Source organism: Macrobrachium nipponense, chromosome 7 (assembly GCF_015104395.2).
Source record: "Macrobrachium nipponense isolate FS-2020 chromosome 7, ASM1510439v2, whole genome shotgun sequence".
In the NCBI taxonomy this organism is placed as follows: domain Eukaryota; kingdom Metazoa; phylum Arthropoda; class Malacostraca; order Decapoda; family Palaemonidae; genus Macrobrachium; species Macrobrachium nipponense.
This window is the reverse complement of record NC_061109.1, coordinates 40,446,013-40,466,012: the sequence shown is the minus strand read 5'-3', so window position 1 is coordinate 40,466,012 and position 20,000 is coordinate 40,446,013. Positions and strand designations below refer to the sequence as shown.

General features: G+C 36.9%; 1 long non-coding RNA gene across 1 annotated transcript in view; it reads left to right on the top strand.

Moving 5' to 3' along the window:
* LOC135217310 (uncharacterized) overlaps positions 1-19,445 on the top strand; it is a 22,019-nt gene extending 2,574 nt beyond the window's left edge. Inside the window, exon 2 of the long non-coding RNA XR_010315100.1 lies at positions 18,404-19,445. This is a non-coding gene — a long non-coding RNA (uncharacterized LOC135217310). The remainder of the gene's footprint in view (positions 1-18,403) is intronic.
* The last annotated feature ends 555 nt before the right edge of the window (positions 19,446-20,000 follow it).

The following is a 20,000-nucleotide window of genomic DNA, read 5'->3' as shown; positions in this document are numbered from 1 at the left end:
AATTTGTTTATATTTTTAGCATTCATATTTTTATTTAGACAAACCCAAAAAGCAGGAGAAATTAGCGTCCTTCTTAAGGTGAAGCAGGACAGAGGACAGAATGCTCAAAAACAGGACTGTCCTTCCTAAAGCAGGACGTCTGGCCACTCTATAGGGAGTTGGTATTAGCTGCGTAAAGGGAAATTTCAAAGTTCTATTTGTCATTAAGACGGTGAAGTAGGCCAAGGGAGGTAGAGATGACTTCATCATGCCCTTTGCACAGCCCCTAGGATAATAGTAATCCTGATAGTGTGAGGTGGCACAACAAGTCTAGGCCTAGTTGGCTAATTGGAAGGCTTAGAACTCAAGAGAACTATTGGAGGCTGGAGTGAGTGGAGAGTTGGGGAACAATGAGCGTAAGGAAGGTTTGTGGTGGAATTTTGCAAAATTCCTTTGCGTCGTACAGTGTTGCTGGTGGTACAAATTATAGATATAGAGATGAGAGATTGGACACCTTAGCTATGGGGCTAGGTAGTAACAGCCAAAGCAGTCTGTGACCAGCACTGCCTAGCGCCATTGCTATGCGATAATTCTTATGTAAAGAATAGCGTAAACCCATACAATCTTATGGGAAACCTGTACCTGCTCTTTAAAACATGTTTTCCCAGATCTCTGCCAAGACTGTCAAATGATTTATACATCATTTACGATACACAATATGTACTGTATGCAGAAGTAAAAATATTTAATTTTGGTGGTATATTTCTTCTACGGTTAAGCCATAAAGTTTTGTAGATATGGCAACTACCTACATTATGGTTATTGTGATGGCAGTCTTTATTAAATGGTAAATTATCTTTGCAGCATTTACCAATGACAATGTGTACTACATGTAGAAATGAAAATTTTAATTTTGTCTGCTGTACTACTATGAGATTCAGGGTCTCTGTAACACGGTTTTTTGGACTTTGCTCCTTGTCAAAGTATCGGATGTAGCTGAAAGTTGACATATGTATATTTTACAACCACACACAAATTTTGTCAGTATCATCAGTAAACTAAACCCGATAGTTTTAATTTTTATAGAGTAAAAATGCTCTTGCCGACGCCATGGCCAATGATTACGAGCCAAGAGTCGAAAAACATTCATTACGTAAGCAAGGTAAACACACTTTTTGCCGAAATGTTGCCCCGCCCATCCACCAGACAGAAACTCCATTGGCTCTGAAACCCAAAGACTTTATGAATGGCGGAATGATACATAGCCTAGATGTGGGTGGGGTATCAGCGCTAGCTAGTAATACTACTGTAGCAGTAGTGCCGCAACAGTATAGCAGTAATATACATGAATTAAACGTTTAGGCCAACTGCTGGGATCCTTGAGGATCATTTAGCACTTCTTATAGACAGAAGTTAAATTTTCTAATCCAACAATGCCCATGGTAGCCTTCAGTGTTATCCTGAATTATAACGAGGCGAAAGTGGGTGGAGCCTCATGAAGTCATCATTCTGACGATAATTATTGGTGAAGGTTTAAAGCCAATATACGGTACCGGGTATTTTTCTTCAGTAAATAGGTAGATAGCCAATAAATAAAAATTGCTTGACATTGGATATAGCAGTTATCAAATCAAGCGTGTCTACTATGTTTTTGAAAATTACCAACTATTCCCTACATCTTATCAATCTGATTGTGACCTATAAAGTAGACTGTAATTTCTTAGGAAACCTATTTTGGGAGTTAGACTAATAATCAAAGTGTTTTTGTATTCATTAACATATTTTGTTGGTTTGTTCATTATGACAATTATCAGTAGAGATGTTCCAGAGTTCATAAAGGTGTACTGCTTTGCTTGTATTTAAATTTGTATGTCATTGTTGCCAGATGTTTAGCTTTCGTTACGTATAGCCAATCATCCATCGAGAAAGAGGGAAGAAATGCTGTCATAAGTTACGTAACGAGTGCGTTCGAAACCTTTTCTCTGAGTAAGTTGGCCCGTCTTCAAAAAAGGTCACTTTTACATTATAAGTACCAAATTTATTCAACCTACGTAATGCAGAATACAGTCAAAATTTATGTGTAGATATAATATGTATTCTGAATAAGCGTTATATTTATGAAATGCATAGATAAAAAGTTATTGCGAAAAAACCGTGTTATAGAGGCCCTGAGCAATATAACTGACCAATTTGTCGATGTTATGTTCCTTTCTCTCCACCAGAATTACAGTCCTGTTTTACTCCAGAAGCTGAACTAATTATTGTTAAAATTCAGCAGAGTCCTCTCGATACCAAGTTTGAGAACTTAATGATAACATGTACTAAATAGGGTAAAATACCGAATGGCCACCTGGCGGCAATCTCTACCGTAGCACGACCACCTTCACGAAAATCAGAAATTATGGCATTAATTTGTGACTTGAGAGAATACACTTACTTCCAGAGGAAATATAGGTCTTGAGGTATTGCTTCGATGGACGCTGGCTCTTGACAAATGCCTATCTGGGTTATGGGTCGTGTTAAAGTACTTTTTTGGGAAGGTCACACTACGGTAGAGGCCGGCCATTGGTATTTAACCCTAACACCACCATAACATTTCGTTAACACTTAAAACTGCAGCGGGCCAGGATCTAGTCCTCATGATACTAGCCTATGTACATTGTTGTAGTACAAGTAGTAGGGAATAGTCAGGCATAACCATGGTTGTATGGACTAATGATAACCCTACATGCCAGTGACTTTTCAGGTAGATTTCATCACACTGAACCCCTTTCATTCTATGCAATTCGTCATTTGGAATAATATTTTACGAGCTGTAGGCACGTACCACGGATAAACAACACCCCTGCTTTAATAAAAAGCTTATTACAACATTCATTACGTATTTTATTAGATATAAAAGCAGGAGTGAAGTTGACTGCAATCTAACACATGTTTACTTGAGGTTATTTCAAGAGTCATAAAGATTATCATGAATGAAAATAAGTCTCTCTCTTATTTGTGAAATGTGCTCCCCTGTTCTTTTGTGAACTTGTTCCTGTAATTGACACAGTTGATGACCCAGCATTGGCTACCAGAAGTAGCTTTTTTTGCCGCTGGTCTTTGCAGTTGATACCGATGCCATCTCTGACAGTTATCGCACAACAATGGCTCCGTACGTGCACACGATCATCACTTGTTTGTCCAATCTCTCCTCTCAATATCTATGGTACTAATGATGATATGCTGATGATGCTGTCCGATATAAAACTAGTGAAAAATATTTTTCTGTGTGAGTAGGCTTCGTGAGACCATTAAAATTCTTCAAACACCGTTTTTTTGTTTAAACAACTGCGTACATATGGGAAAAAAGCTTAGTATATCTCAGTTTAACTAGACCACTGAGCTGATTAACAGCTCTCCTAGGGCTGGCCTGGCCTGAAGGATTAAATATTTTTATGTGGCTAGGAACCAATTGGTTACCTAGCAACGGTAACTACAGCTTATTGTGGGATCCGAACCCTATTAAATTGAGAAATTAATTTGTAATCACCAGAAACAAATTACTCTGATTCCTTGTTGGCCGAGCAGGGAATCGAATTCGGTACTACTGAAGCCGTAGGCGAGCACATAAACCCCTCGTCCAATGAGGAACTTGTACATATGTGAAATACCTAATTGTAATTGATTGTTATTAAATTAGAGATGTAAATTTATCACATCAAAACTAGGGGGCTGGGTCCTTATGCGCTTGGCCCTCCAATGTAATTTGACCTAGAGCAGTGTAAATTATAATAAGGTTATTTACCTAACCAAGAGCACTGGGTCCTTACCTGGCCCCCCTACCCCATCAAATATAACACTGGTAACTATACTCTCTCTCTTTTTTCCATCTGTCCATCCGCCTGTGGTGATCGCACATGGTAACACTGCGTCCCAGGCTTTAAATAGTTACCCTATGTCTAAATTTTAGGTAAATAAAAGGATATCTGGGTGTACATTTGCAACTGAAAAGTGTTTTAATAATTTACTGTATGCGAATTACACCATTAATATTCGAAATAGGATATTATATAAAGCCCGGGACGCAGTGTTGCCATGCGCAAACACCACAGGCGGATGGGCAGATGGGAAAAAACAGAGTATAGGGCCTGCCTTATTTAGCGTGTGTGATGTCACTGTAAAAACCTTCAATGAACGATACCTTAATCACAGTCAAAATTTGTAGTTTGTAGAGGTATTGAGATGTTATAGGAGTATATCCTTGTATTTCACTTTTGTGTTTTCCCACCTCACAAAAACTGTGGTTTCGTACTGAGGCCCCTGTAATTATAGGATACGGGGGTGTTCCAATATCCCTACAACTAGGCCTAATTTATTAATTTGCTACTGAAATGAATGCCATAAACATTCAAAACACACTAAAACATAGGAAATCATATTACCACTTTCAGAATTCATCATAGTTTACATAAAAATGGATTAAATTACCAAATGTGCAGTTAACATTACGTACCTTAATCAGAATTGGAACCTACAGAAGTAGACTATATCATGGGAATGTTCAGAATACATCCTGTGACTTATTTTGTATTTGCCTCTAACCAAACACATTGGTTTCCTTTTATGGTCTGCCATAATTGTAGTAGATAATGAGGAGTTCAGTAGCATCTTTAAACTACTAGGTTCCTGAAAGACTGTCACTGTCAGAAACATCTGAAATACCAGAATTAAAAATTAAAAACAGCAGAACACTTCCTAAAGAACCATGACTGTGAACTAAGTTTTCTCAAGGTTCTTCCTATGCCCTCCTTAGCCACTCATCTCCACTGATTTTCAGATATTTCCCCAGTGCTCTGTTCCCAATGTTGACGCAGTCCTATATGCTTTGTAGACCTCTCCCTCCTTCCTTTCATGTTATGCATAGTCTGTCCATATTTGCTTTTGGGTGTATTGCTTTGTGCATTGTCATATGTTTCCTTGTTTTCTGGCCTTTGCTGAGGAGTTCTGCCTTCATCCATCCCACTACTCCTGTGCTGTATTTGATTACTGGTACTGCCCATGTGTTGATGGCTTTTATCATATTTCTGACGTTGAGTTTTGACTCTAGTATCGCATTAAGTCTCTGCATGCATTCTTTATTGATCATTTCTTTCATCTCTTGGTGTTTTACATCATCTCCTTCTATTATTCCCAGGTATTTGTATCCTGTCTCATCTATGTGTTTGATGCTATTCCCAATTACTATGAGGTTCACAGCCGGTGTCTGAGTGTTTTTCCAGAATAAAATTTTATCAACGTACCTGACAAAGATGACACTTTGTCACAGGGTATCTTGCATTCCTACCTAATTTTTATACTGTATTCTGTATTGCGAAAGTTGCATAATTCTGGTAATTATAAGAGAAACACATACTTCTTGTAGACATCACCAGCAAACTCAGAGGAATGTCTTTTGAAGATATAATGATGTAACTTATGACGTCATTAACTTCATCCTTCTCGATGGATAATTGGCTATTTGTGAAAAAGTCTCCACCTCTGGCAACAATGAAATACAACCAATACTTTTTTACACTTTGTAGTAGTAGTAGTATGTATGTATGTACGTATACTTTCTATCACTATTTCTCCATTGAAAAATCATATAATTAAAAATCAATTAACAAAGTGAAGAAAACTTTGGCATTCATCATAACTCCTTTGATATTTTCCCTAATACAACAGTGATGAACGTTGTAATAAGTAGGCAATTGCATAGGATTAGCTTGGATGATAGAATTTAGACTTCTAGCTAAGCACTGGGACCTGTAGAGGTCATTCAGTGATGTATTATAACCCATGACATTTTTTTTTTTTTTTTTTTTGGCAAAGCAAGTTTTAATGTTGCTCCGGAAGTTATATTTTACTAAGAAATCAACAACTACAGTGGTCCCTCCGTATTCACGGGGGATGCATACCAGAACCCCCGTAAATAGTTAGAACCTGTGAATAGTTGGAACCCCAATAAAAATGCTTAAAACCTCCTATTTTGTTAGTTAAAACTCAAGAAAAACCCACTAAAAATTTTTATACCTGTTTTTTTTTTTTAATAGTTTTATCACAAAAAGTGCATTTTATGATGAAAAAAAAATTGTGGACATTTCTCATAGAAAAATACCGCGAATAGACGAATTTTCCGTGAATAATGCGGGGAAATGTTCCCGAGAGAAATCCGCGAATGTGTGAGTCAACGAATCCGGAGAACACGAATACAGGGAGTCCACTGTATTGCTTTATAGACCTTATATAATTATATTTCTGCTCCTTATGGAAGTCAACAAATGACAAAAACTAGATAGCCTTGGGTATCCAGGTGTACTCCTTACCCCCCTATTATTCATTTACGGTTTAAGCTTATGCAGGGTTTGCCATGGGCCCCCTCACTTTTAAACAATTGTGCAAGTCGAATCGCAAAAGCTGTCTTGCAATCAGGGGAAATAATGACTTATAGCCACCATTCTTGAAGCTTTGACAAGGTACGAAGATTCATTCAGAATTTCAGAGACAGCTGTTTGTCGTCATTACCTTGTGGGAGGAGTCGGAACATCATATGATTATGTCACGTATAACTTTGAACCCATACATTAGAGTATGCCACCACTGGCTTCGGCTGCTTCATTTTACTCTGATGAATATACTTTTTTCTAATATAGGTAAGTAATAAAGAATGCTGCCAAAAATTCGGTAGGGATGTAAAGTATACTATGGCTAAATAATATTTTTGTCAAATGCACAGAAAAAAGTTATTCCGGAAAAACACCGTGACAAAGGCTCTGAATCTCATAGTAGTAGCTTTATCCCTTCAGTCCTTGTCGCTATGCCTTTTTGTATGTTGACCACGGCACATTTTTCCATTCCAAACTCCAACCTGATGTCCCCAGATGTAATCCTTACAGTCTTGATTATTTAGTCTTATTATTTTTTTTTCTATCACAGTCATTCTATTTGAGTAGGTGGTTTTTATAGTGTAGGTTCTAGGTTGCATCTTGCCCCATAGGAGTACATCACTTTTCTCCCCGTGTGTGCTGTTTCTAGGAGCACACCCTTCTGCATGAGTCCTAGAGCTACTTCGGTAGCTTTCCTCCACCATATTCCTTCTACTGACATGAAATGGACTATTCGTTCATATGTTAAAAATAAATGGCAAGCACGTTGGTCGTCTCCCCATCTGACCAACAATAAAAAGGTACAGGAAGATCAGACAAAGTATTGAACATTGGCCCTCTGGCTTCCAACAAAATCATAGGGTAGAAACTGTATTATGTCGTCTAAGAATTGGCCATACTAGATTGACCCCCCGATTCCTCTTGGAAGGGGTAAATGCGCCAGTCTGTATGCAGTGTGACTCCTCTTACTGTGGAACACATTAAATTACATTGCCATAAGTATTCTGCAGCACGACAGAGACATGGGTTAGTGAGCAGGGATATAGCAGAACTGCTTGGTCCGGATGTAGCTGTTAATAGAATTGTTGGATTCCTTAGAGACAATAACCTTCTTAATGAAATTTAATATTGACCTCCCGGTATGTTGCAAAGTGTAGTGTATACACTAAAAGTTGTTTAATGTATGTATAAATTTTTTATTCTTGTTTGCACACTCAAAATGCCAAGTTATAAGTTTTATGGCGGATATCCATTTTTACCATAGTTTTAAAATCGCCTGTATTTTATTTAATTTATAAAATCATCAACATAAATATTCATGTCAAACCAATTTCATTATAGTGCTGAATAATCCCTATGGATTTCAGTGCTTGGCTTCAAGCCTAAATTTCATATTCCATTCCATTCCATCCCATAGTGTACCTATGATTATGGGTACAATTTCCACTGGCATATCCCATATCCTCCTTATTTCTATTTTCAGGTCCTGATATTTATCAATCTTTTCTCTCTCTTCCTCCTCTACTCTGGCGTCCCATGATATTGTGACATCAATAAGTGATACTTTCTTCTTTATTTTGTCAATCAATGTCACTTCTGGTCTATTTGCACGTGTCACCCTATCTGTTTTGATACCCTAGTCCCTGAGGATCTTTGCTTGATCGTTTTCTATTGCTCCTTCAGGTTGGTGTTCGTAGCACTTATTACTGCAAGGTGGCTGGTGTCTTTTGCAGAGGCTCCAGTGGAGGGCTTTTGCTACTAAGTTGTGCCTTTTTTTGTACTGGCTCTGTGCAAATGCTGGACATTCGCTTGCCATATGGTTTATGGTCTCATTTTTATATTATTGGACATATCAGGTATTGTGCCACAGTTAGCATTCCTTCTGTTTCCTTCTTGAGTTCTCCCTTCTGTAGCCATGGCCATGTTTCACCGCTGGCAAGTTCTTTAGTCTGTCTCATTTACTGTCCACGCATTGATTTGCTGTGCCATCCCTCTGTTCTATTTATCATTCTCCTATCTATATTTCTAGGTCGTCATCTACTTTTATCAGTCCTTCTTCCCATGCACTACTTAGCCATTTGTCTTCACTGGTTTTCAGATGTTGGTACTCTGCTCTCGATGTTGACGCAGTCCTATATGCTTAGTATCCCTCTCCCTCCTTCCTTTCGTGTTATGTATAGTCTGTCTGCATTTGCTCTTGGGTGTAATGCTTTGTGTATTGTCATGTGTTTCCTAGTTTTCTGGTCCATGCTGCGGAGTTCAGCCTTCGTCCACTCCCCTACTCCTGCGTTGTATTTGATTACTGGTCTGCCCATGTGGTTATAGCTTTCGTTATATTTCAGGTGTTGAGTTTGGTTTTGAGTATCACCTTAAGTCTCTGCATACGTATTCTTTCCTGATCGTGTCTTTCATCTCTTGGTGTTTAATATCCTCTCCTTCTGTTATTCCCAAATTACAAAAGATAATAGGAAATACAGAAAGAAGAGATAGTTATTAGAAAGTGAAAAAAAGATAAATTAATAGATAAAAATGTATATCATTAAAAAACAAGATGGATTATTTAAGGTATTACAGTACCGCAATGCATTGCATCTTTGTTGAACTTTAATGTTCTAATTGCATAGCATCCTCAGGGAGACTGTTTCACGGTCCAACAGTGTGAGGAATAAAAAGCCCTCTTGAACTGAGAAGTTCCACAGTGTGGCACATTTACTGCATATTGGTAATGCTGTTCAGCAAATCTTGTTGTTCCCAGCAGGAAAAGAGGATCAGGGATCAATTACAATATAGTGAAAGTTCACTGTTAGAATACATCTTATGGAAAATTGACAAACGAGACCATCTGACGATGGTGTAAGTCATAACTGGCAGTGTTAGGAAACTAAAACTAACCATTGCAAGCCACTCTAAGCGATAAATCTCTCTCAGAAGCAGACATCCACACCCGAGAAAAGTATTGTAGTAAAGGAAGGATAAATTGTCTAAAACAGGCTGCATTGATTTTATCTTTTTGAATATATGAGGCCTTATGTATACTTCCTAACTTCATTGCAGCATTTGCTGCCACTTTCATTACATGTTCCTCAAAAGTGAGATGTCAGTCAAAAGTTATACCAAGTAGTAAATTCAAAGCTTCAGTCTCTTTCAGCAGAGTCCCGTCCACCTGAATGGGAGGATGGGGGTTGAAAATCTGTATAAGAATTATTAATCAATAGGGTTTTCATTTTACTCTAATTCATCCTGATATCTTACCGACAACACCATTCAGTAATCTGCCTAATGTCGCAATTAGAGACTACTGACACCTTCATTTCTCATTACTACACCCACAAGTGTTGCATTATTGGCATACTGAACAATCTTGTTTTCTAAGCATATAATCATGTCAATTTTATACACAAAAAATAACACTGGATCAAGAACACCACCTTGTGGAACACCAGACACAATAGGTCTCGTTTCACTAAAGATCTCATTTACAGCAACTTGCTGTCTACCTGTAAGGAAATCTTGACATATTTCTAAATCGTATCAACACATAAGATTCTTCAGTTTAATTACAGGCAGTACCCGGTTATCGGTGGACTCTGTTAATGGCGATCCGGTTTTATGGCGCTTGTTTAGTGCCATACAATCTTTGATTTATGGCGCCATAATGAGCCGAGTTTCGGTAATCGGCGCCATAAGGCTCTGATAATGGTTATGGTGCCATAACATACCTAAAGAGGCACCATTAACTGAAATTCAACACCATAAATCACCAAGTTTCAGTTAATGGCTGTTTTCACCTATCAGCACCCTGCTGAGAACGGAACCTCCGCCGATAACGGGACTGCCTGTATACGTAGGTGCCTTTTGATTTACTAAATCAAAAACAGCACTAAATCTATTTGAAATACTTGACACTCAAAATCCTTATCAAGGTTCTCTTCCAAAGGGCATGTCAAATATAAAAGAGAATCTCTTTTACGTAACCTCCTCCTATATGTGTATTGATTATTAGCTAACAATTCTTTGGATTCCACATGAAGTATTTCCATGTATAAGACGACCTTTAGGTAAGACTAGGTAAAAAAGTATGGCACATTTTCATGACGGTATCTCCTGTCAGTAGTGTAGGACAGCTGCTAAATTACCAAACCATCCGTGTATAGGCTAGCTCTTGTTTATGTAAAGATGATGGTGTTCTACTTACTGTATCCTTAGAAATGGTGTTCTACTTACTGTATCCTTAGAAATTCAAAATACATAAACAAATTAACAAAGATGATTCTATATCATGTTTTTCCTACACACATCGCCTAAAAGGGAAACCATTTTGTTTACGTTTCATCGACTATCACAAACAGCCCCCAATAACAATATAAACAGCCCCCAATAACAATACAATAATGTATGATAATTATCGTTTATATAACTAAATTGTTCTAAACAGTTGTATGTAATCTAAAATTGTATTATTTACCACCAAAATGATAGTTTGGCGTACGTGCCACTTCGGTGGCCGCGAGTTCGATTCTCAGGCATTTCATTGAGGTGTGAGAGATGTGTATTTCTGGTGATAGAAGTGCACTCTCGACGTGGTTCGGAATTCACGTAAAGCCGCTGGTCCCGTTGCTGAATAACCACTGGTTCCATGCAACGTAAAATCACCATAGAAACAAACAAACAAACCAAAATGATAGTGAATTCTTAATGAAAAATTAATATATGTAATCCCAAATCCTAAATGTTAATGCATACTACCGTAATTACACTACAGTACCTTTAAATTTTGTGAAATGTTACTGAAAGATAAGGTGAGCGCAACCATAACTTGATGTTTACATTTTCTCAGCTCGGCTTGCATAGACCAGTTGTTTTCATTGATGGAATTATTCTTAGAATATGCCAATCATAATAGACAAGGTAAAAATGGTTTCATTACCTTCATTATCAGTTTATTTCATAATTTGGATCTTTTTATGTGTATGTCGGTGGTTATCGCACCGACACCAAGGCTAGTCAGCTTACTGATAAACATCACTTGGAATTAAAGGTTTGATTTTTAGAATGCTAGTACATATAAGACGACCCGCAGTTTTTAAGGTGAATTTTAGGATTATAGGTCTTATACACGGAAATATACAGTGCTTGTACTGCATAGTGGCTTAAAAATGTTTTTCTGCAACTTTGGAGACCACTGAAAGTACAGAAATTGGATTATAGATACTGCAGTCTGCAGATAAGTCACTCTTCAGAAACTTACGCTCATCAGCAAAGATACTTCGTTTACATAAAAATCTATGGGCTATTAATCCTGGGAGACAACACTAGAAACCTTTTTGAACAAAAAAGGGCAGAAACCATCTGGATCTTCGCCCCAGCTATCAAGGTTATCATGAATTTTCTTAGCATTCCTGGAGTGAAATGCAGATTTTATAAGAATAGATTCAGGATGACAAGTATCAGGGTGAGGGACATCTTCAGCTGAGTGCTTGGCTTCAAAAGCTTGATGAAGCAATTCGGCAGCAAACATTTAGCGAATGACCACAAAACTAGCATCATGAGGGTTGTTGCTTATGAAATAATGTTATTTTAAAATATTTACCTAAATCATGAGCCAAGAGAATTTAGAAGTACAGTACGTATTATGTGTGTGTAATTTAATATTTGGAATATGTTTTTTACTGTCACAAATGGCATGTTACATAAACAAATATTTAGTTGCCCAAACGTTCCTAAAAGATTTTTAAAACTTGCATTAATTTTACATCAGGTCTGCAAGACGATGTTGAATTTTGTTTACGATGTACAGTATATATTGTTTTACACATTTTTGAAGCCGGCCCCCCCTCCCCCCAACGCCTCTCCTTTATTTTTGTAGTGAGAAAGTCATCACGTTTTTGCTATTTTTTTCCATGGATATGATTAAGCAAATAAAGTAAATGTTATTCTTGGATCGCATTTGATAACATTCATACCATTGGCTTCTTTAGTACAGAACTTTGAAAATTAATCATCTTTGTGCTTTTGCTTTCTTGTATCCATGAATTTTTGACATTTCATTATATATTTCAAAACTGAAGCAAACTATCTTCGTTTTTGTTCTGAGGACAAGATTTACTGTTGGATTAGGTCAAAATGCTGTAGTAAATCCTGTTCTTCCTAGTATAAGGTTTAAGAGTAATACCTGATCGTTGTTTGGAGTCAGTGAGTACCTTCTATGGGAATTAGGTGTATTATGTAGAAATTGTCATTTTGTCGGGGATGCATTCCATACCTCCAGAGGAGCATTTCATCTTAACTGCCCTAGAAGAATCACTTATGTTGAACTGTTGACTCTTTCAAGATTAATTATTAACACCATCATATGGCTTCCGTTTCACTCAAGGGCTTGCTGTCCAACACATCTGAACAGGCTGATGAGTTCGCAGGGTCTCAGGATGACTTTGGTAGCCCCTCTGTGGCCTCAGGCGGAATGGTTTCCAGATCTGCTATTATTGTTGTTGGAGGTTCCGAGGGAAATTCCCCTTGGTGGCATCTCCTGTGTCAGCCACATGCGGAAATGTTCCACCAGTCAGTAGAATCCCGGTCTCTTCACGGTTGGAGGCTATCAAGTATTTCCTCCGAGCGAGAGGCTTTTCTCAGAGAACAGCAGGCCATATGTCCAGCAGTCTCAGAAGGTCGACCTCTGCGGTTTACCATAGCAAATGGCCAATCTACTGTGATTGGTGTCGTAAACGGGGTTTTTCTCCACTTGCGACCTCTATTCAGCGAATAGCAGACTTTTTAACCTTCCTCAGAGATGAGAAACATTCCGTTTCTGCCATTAGAGGCTACAGGGCAGCCCTGAGTTTAGTGTTACGTCATAGAGGTGTCGAACATCTCCTTGTCCTGGGAACTTTCCTTGCTAGTTAAGGGGTTTGAGCAATCGAGTTCTCCTAGGGAACTAAAGCCTCCGACGTGGGATGTTTCGTTTCCTTGGTGTTTCAAGAGCATCACTAAGGGTTTATATGAGCCCCTGCGTCGCTTATCTGACAGTATATATATATATATATTAAGGGGTTAGTTTTTCCAGACCTCTGAGTCTCAAGTAGACTCTTCTCGATCTGACAGGAACTTCACGCTCAAGACAGTTTTCCTTCTGGCCTTGGCATCTTCAAAGAGGGTAGGAGAGCTCCACGGTCTGAGCTATGATGTGAATGAAGCACACCAGGGGTTGGGGGTCTGTGTCCTTCGAATTTGTCCCGGAATTCGTGGCCAAAACCCAAAATCCCTCTGTGCACAATGATAGGTTCATTTCATTTTCCATTCCATCACTGAATGACTGTGGGGTGATGCTCTAGCGCTTTTGTTGTGTCCTGTCCGGGCCCTGTGTTGCTATCTTAAAAGTATACGGCACCTTAGGCCAGGCTGCTGCAGACTTTTTGTTAGCACAGGACGTACAAAGAAAGAGGTGTCGAAGAATACTATCTCTTTTTGGATACGGGAAGCCATCAGACAGGCATACTTGACTCTTGATGATTCCGCCACCACATCTGTGCAGGCTAGAGCGCATGACGTTAGGAGTATTGGTCCCTCTCTGGCTTTCATAAAGAACTTGGCTGTACGTAGAGTGCTGAGCGCTGGTACTTGGTTATGCCAATCCACATTCACCTCCTCCTATCTTAAGGATGTTGCCCACAGGTCTATGGACAAGTTTTCCTTAGGTCCTGTGGTGGCTGCCCAACAGGTTGTGTAACTCATTGTTGCCCTTAACAGGGCACTTTTTTTTGTTTTTTTGGTATCTTACCTCAGATGATTGTGTGGGTGAGAGAATGAGTAAGTTGGCTGATCTCTTTCTTTCTCTTGTACCTTTCCTTCTTCCTTTGGGCGGTCTAAGGAATAGACTTGTCATTCACTGGACTGGTCTGATACAGGTAAGTAACGTAGTCATACTGAGTGTGGTTGCTTGGTATACCAATATCCAACCCTCTATTTGGTAGCATATGCTCCACCCTGGCAAGGGGGAGTTGGGAGTGGTAACAAACCCTGGTTTTTGTTTGTATGGTGCTTTTACGTTGCATGGAACCAGTGGTTATTCAGCAACGGGACCAACGGCTTTACGTGACTTCCGAACCACGTCGAGAGTGAACTTCTATCACCAGAAATACACATCTCTCACTCCTCAATGGAATGGCCGAGAATCGAACCCGCGACCACCAAGGTGGAACGCCAACACCATACCAACCACGCCACTGAGGCGCTTAAAACAAACCCTGGTGTGTTGGTTTGCTATTGGACAGTCAAAAGTTTCTCTTTGGTTCCCTATACAATGATTCTCCCATATATCATTATACGTCACTCTGTGTCTGGGTGGTTAGATACAGTTTTATCTAGCTTCTTACAGGCTTCAGTCCCTCTCTGGAAGTTATTCCTTTGGAGAGCTGGACTGGTGTGTAGGGCCCCAGCCACTTTAGGATGTCTTGTACCTCCCTTCAAGTATGAGTCTATCCTAATGTTAAGACCGAAGGTTTGTTCGCATATGAACAAATGACAAATTTTCTAAGATAATTTGTATTTTTCATAGCTACAAACCTGAGGTCTTAACATTGTACTGTCCACCTCTAGCTGCCCTCTCTCTGCTAAGACATCCTGAGCTGGGAAAGACTGACACGGTGGCGTAGATGTGGTCCTTGACCACTCTTCACCCATTATACGGATGCGTTGCCAAATCTCACAAGATTCCTTCCTTTCATTTGCGATCTAACCGGATCCAGCTAGGCGCTAGAAATTATCCTATTAAGGCCTCAGGTTTGTAGCTATGAAAAATACAAATTGTCTTAGAAAATTTGTCATTTCACTGAGGCTTGCTGTCCAAGACTTATGGCTTGTGTTTCACTCGGTTTTAACCAATGTTTATTATTACATAATGAATTAGTTTAAATTTACAATTATGTAAGAAAATAATCAAGGGTAATGGCAGAAGTATAAAGCAAAAAGCATTGTAGCTAGAGACTATATGGATATCAAGCAAATTTTAGTTATACTTATGTCCTACTGAAAGTGCAATCAATATTAATAACAATCCATTTTGGCCTATTGGCCAATTTGCTTTGATGATATGGCCATTATTTGACCTAGAACAAGCAAGTATGACTAGCAAGCTTTATTTCAAGGTTTTTGCAGATAAATTGCCAAAAATGTATAAAATGCCAAAAATGTCTATTTAAATTTTGGCTCCAGTCATGCTACAAATGTAGAGGTTGGATCATATCTTATAATCATTGGATTCATGTTACATCTACTTAAAAAATATACGTACCTCCAAAAAAAGTCGGTAAAAATCTTGTTAAAATATAAACAATGGACTTACGTATATAATATCTTAGAACTTAAAACTGATGCATTAATGTCACATCACAATCTTATAAAATACTTGTAATAAACAGGACAGCCATGAAACACTTTAATTAAACTTTAAGAACTATACTAGGGGGAAAATGTAATAACACACAAGGAAATAAAAATTCCATTATAAAGCAATTTACTTGTATTTACAATAAAGTATAAGGACGGTTACTGCAACTCATGGATTTGTAAAATAGCATTCATGTGTTATTTGAAGACTAGGAGTAAAAATTGCCAAAATACAGGTTATATACTTCTTTAAACAAAAGATTTCAAGTTCTAATAACATGCTTTGATTACTTGTAAACAATAATAATCTACTCTACTAAAGAATAACCCTGATATCATTAGTATGTTATAAAATTGAAAAAAAAAAATTGGTAAAGCCAATCAATCACAACTAAAATATTTGGTACCTGCAACGAAAACATTTAGTCTAATAAAAAGCTTTCATTATATTGAAAATAAGTGACACTTTCATTTAAAAAACATTAACATGTTGAATGGCAGTGGAAATATTTTGTTTTTATAAAAATTAAGATTTCCAAAGTAGTATACAAAAATTGTTTAAAGCTGTTGAAAGATATTATTGTAAGAGAAGTACCAGTGAGAACTGCCTAAATGTAGACAACCTACATACCCATCTTCAGCAAAAAAACAAGGTCAAGAGTACATCTAACAAGCAAATTACAGTTACAAATGCCTGCTTCTCACATACATACATAGACATACACACACAATTTGTAACAAAAACTTCAACTATTTAGTACTCTAGAAACAGGATAAAAACTGTAACTTCACTCTTCAGTAAAGACTAAGGTAATCAGGAATAGAATAGCTGTAAGATGAAATTAAGAACAATTCAGCACTTTGGTTTTCTAGTATCTTTAGTGTCATTACAAAAAATTTGTGGGGTGGAAACTTGCCTTTCAAGATTACAACTAATAAAAATAAAATGCTTAATTCTCATGAAGCTGGCTGGAAGAATTTCTGAAACGAACATAGCTAATGCTTGTGATTGTATGTAGGTGTGAGCATTTGGGAATGGGAAGATTTCTTATAAATATTCTACTTCAAATGTAGCAGCACTTCAGAAGCAATTTTAGTGTGCAAAGCTTTGCATTTGTATTGCAATGTATCAAATGTGTATTTTACCAATATCACTACATCTGAGTGGTATTTATCATATATATTAACTAGTCCATTCTTAAATGGGAATGTCTGCAAAGTTTGTTCTTAGTTTAATCCTATTAAATAAATTAAATCTTCAAAAATAGTGACTGGATAACTGATAATTTTGTAGTTTACCAATTTGGTAAAAAATTTTTTTTCCCTAACTGTTATAAGTTGGTAGAAAATGTGACAGCGGGATAATAGTTTGATCACTACAATTGCGTGAATCATGCAATAGCATACCTTCCTGTAAACCCCAAGTACTATATGCCATATATGGAAGAGAATCCAACTGCACAGGCTTGAACAACCATGTACCCTGTATCATCCCCTCATTCTTCTACACTAATCTGTAACATTTACACCCCTCTCAAACTGCAATATTCCCCTCATTCTTTTACACTAATCTGTAACATTTACACCCCCTCTCAGAAACTGCAGTACATATTGGAATGCATTTTTACATTCCAATACTGTAATTACTTTTGGTTGGTGTCAGTCTTGCCCATTTTTTTACCTAAAAAATAATGAAATTAATATAGAAATAGAATAGTCTCTTTTCATTAATTCTGTGTATTTTTTTGTTAATGTAATTGAATAACAGGGTTTTGTTTGCTTCAGAGTACACTTTCATCCTGTTTTGACAGTTTTTTTTTACATTTTTGTTCATGGCCTAAGACTGTGTGTAATTTAGGTGAAGCAATTGTTTGTTAGCCTTTACTAAAAAAAGTTTTCTTATCTAACTCGTATTAAAAATCATTACTTGCATTTGACAAATCAGCAGGTCATTAATAAAAATATTATCTACTAATTTAGGAGAATTTGCATTTGTTTTAGGCATACTGTAACCTTTAATTTCAATTTGGCTTGATTAAATATTGAAATTGGGAAAACAACTATTATATATTAAAAAATTACAATTGTTAGATGGGCTCTCCACAACACTTAAGGCAACCCAGGGCTACTTACTAGACAAGTTCCATTGCCTGCACAATTTTCAGTAATTTGAACATTAACAACCTATGAATCCCAATTCCTGGAAAGGTACCATACAAAAATGTTGGTGTATCAATTAGAAAAGACTTCATAAATTTTATTTGATTACAGCACTACATATCCATACTAAGAAATGAGTTAAAAACCAAGAACCATTCAAGTAACCATTTGAAAATTGCAATGTAAAAACAACTTTATTAACTGCTGCATATTTACCTCATGAAACTTTTCAGGTGTTTGAATCTATTTCCTATTGATTTATTTTTTGATGTGCAACTTTACTTACTTTGAAGGGGCAAAAAAAAAAAAAAAAAAACACTGTGTGTAGAGCATTCTGAAGGTTGTAATTATAATGATGAGAAGTACACCAAATGTTTTAAAATTAAAGCAAATCTCTTACATGTAACTTATCTTGAAAATGTATGTACATTGTTTCAGTAAGAATGATGATTTTTTTTTTTTTTTTCATTTTTCAGGTGGCTCTTTAAGGCACACAGCATCTTGAGGAGGTAATTGCCTGGAAAAGCATGTAAGCAGAATACAGTAAGTACTTGTATAAATGATCCACTCAAGCATTGGTTTGATGAAAAATGTTCCAGACCAAGGACTAAAAACTTTCAATCTGTTACCAGTCACTTGAGCAGCAACTTTGATCTTATTGCTCAAATTTGTTTGGTTACCTGTGGCATTCAACAGATTTTTAAAATAACATGTTAATATTCTGTTGATCCTTCCTATTTCATATAGTGCAGAAAATATGCAGAAAATGAATTTGGCCATCAGTGATATTTCATATAGTGACTAGAAACACTAATGTTAATGAAATTTTCACCTATTTGGCCATAAGGATTGGCCTGGAAGAGGACTGTATTGCCATTTTTTTGGGGACTAAAAGTTAATGTGTTTAGACCTCTCTCAATACATACAAACAAGCTTTTAAAAATATATTAAGACATCTGCTTTACAATAAACTTTTTATGTTCAAGATAAACAATTATTGTTTTTATGTTCAAGATAAACATTTATTGAACAGTGTTGTTTCTGAACTGTTCCATTTCAAAATTTTAAAATGAAAAAGACAAAACACTGCATAGGTAACTTAAATGTTCTCCAAGTACTTCCAGAATGTGCAGCTTTACAAGAGGTTACAAAACTGATGACCCTCATACATTGCAAAAGTAAAATTCAACAGTGGTACTCAAGATACAAAAAAATATATGTATGGTATGTATGACCACAATCAAGATTGAAAATATTCAGAATAATATTGTGTCTATATTAATATTGCACATTTCCTACGGAAACTAAAGTACAGTACTTGCCATATCTAAATGGACGTGTAAACTGAGAGGAGCAAACATGAAAACAGCAATAGATCAAAAAGTACAAATAAACTGATTATCTCTTATAGCTGCAGTGTGAACTTAACCTGGTTTTATATATGGTCTGAATATTGAACTCTAAAATGAAATCCTTATAGCTACCAAGTCTTGTAACAAATATCCCCTTTAAAACAAATGAGAAATTCAGAAATATAACTGCACACAAATGTGTTAATGAAGTTAAAGGCTTTGCTATCATACTCCCAATTGGAGTTCATGGATGTGATACTTGTTAGTTCCTATTGACATTAAAAAATAAATAACATCACAGTTTACCGAGAAAACTACCCAAGGCTAACTAGACAGGTGTCGAGTAACACTCAGAATAAAACAATAAGCAGTATTCCTGAGGATGACAGTAATGAAAATTATACAAATTTTTAGTTGCATTCACAACTATATACTATAAATTTCTGATCATAACAACAAGCACCTCAGTTTTTGCTGAAAGGACAACTGAAAATGCAAAATACTTTCATGGTAAAGGATCAAAATAAGCCTAACAAAGCTGGCTCTATTAAGTATAGATTGCCACAGCAGAGGGTCTCGCCTATTTACTTCCATTTAACTGATGTAACTCTTAAATGTACATAATATCAAAAAAGTCTTGTTTTAAATACAAGTTACATAAGTAAAAAAAAAATCAGTACTATTTAGGAACAGTTACCATAAATTTGTTCAGGGGAAAGTG